This window comes from Macrobrachium nipponense, chromosome 25 (assembly GCF_015104395.2).
Source record: "Macrobrachium nipponense isolate FS-2020 chromosome 25, ASM1510439v2, whole genome shotgun sequence".
Classification (NCBI taxonomy): Eukaryota; Metazoa; Arthropoda; class Malacostraca; order Decapoda; family Palaemonidae; genus Macrobrachium; species Macrobrachium nipponense.
In genome coordinates this window covers 34,836,920-34,838,258 of record NC_087214.1, presented here as the reverse complement: position 1 = coordinate 34,838,258, position 1,339 = coordinate 34,836,920, and positions in this window count along the sequence as shown.

The following is a 1,339-nucleotide window of genomic DNA, read 5'->3' as shown; positions in this document are numbered from 1 at the left end:
AGAAATGCTGTAGCACAGCTGGATTCGCTGCAAACCAAATTTCAGAAAGACAAGGATACTATAATCAATATCAGGGAGTGATCGACAAATACCTGGAGGCAGGATTTATAATAAGAAGTAAAAGATCCAAAATAGAAGGATACTACATGCCGCATTTCGGCCATTAAAAAGGATAGCAGCACGACCCCCCTTAGAATCGTATTCAACGCCTCATCCAAAGCTAAGAATAATAAATCCTTAAATGAATGTCTGTTACCTGGGCCTAATTTAGTAGAGTTGGCCTATAATTTGCTTCTAAAGTTTCGAATGAATAATACGCCAGGCTTGCAGACATAAGCAAAGCATTTCATAGAGTACTATTAGATCCCCGTGATGCCAAATATACAAGATTCCTGTGGCGAGAGGTAAAAGGTCAAGCGCCGACCTTCGCTTTCAGAGTCGTGGTGTTCGGCATCACGGCTAGTCCCTTTTTGTTACAACAAGTGTTGAGTCATCATTTTAAGTTAGAAGGAAGACCTGAATTAAGCAAGTCCTTTTATGTTAATAACTATGTCAGACCTTTGAAAGTTTGGATGAGACGAAAAGGAACAAGAATCTGTCCACAAGCAATTTTGGATAGGGCCGGAATGCCGTTAGAAGGGTGGGCAACAAACAGTATAGCCTTCGATAGCGAGAGAGAGTGGAAAGAACCTGTGAATGTGAGCGTGCTCGGGCTTAGATGGGCTCGAGACGTCGACCGTCTGTGTGTGAAAGAGAGTGAGAGGATTCGTGAATTGGGGGAGGGATGGGTACCTACGAAGCGTAGGGTACTATCTTTGCTAGTATCAATTTACGATCCGCTAGGTCTAGTCAGTCCTTTATTTGTTAGGGGAAAACTGTTTCTCCAACAACTTTGGGAACAAGAGATTGGATGGGATGACGTGTTATGTAAGGAAAGTCTAAAGAAGCGCGAGAACTGCTAGTAGTTTGAAATCAGTCGGTGAGTTTAACATTTCCGAGAGCGGCAGGAGTCAGAAGATCCGAACTCCATATATTCACCGATGCCAGTAGTAGGGCATACGGTGCTGTAGCATATGTCAGAGATAAAGAAAGTAACGTAAGATTACTCACCAGCAAAATGAGAATCACTCCGAAAGGGATGCTCAAAATCACCATTCCTAAATTAGAACTTTTAGCTTTGCTGCTAGGTTGTAGGCTAGCGAAAACGATTAAAGGGCTAATAGAGCCGCAAGAGATTAGTATCTGGTCAGATAGCAAAGTTGCATTAGCATGGGTGGCATCCCCGGATGCCAAGGACAACAAAAATATCTTTATATCTAACTGTGTGGCGGAAGTTGTT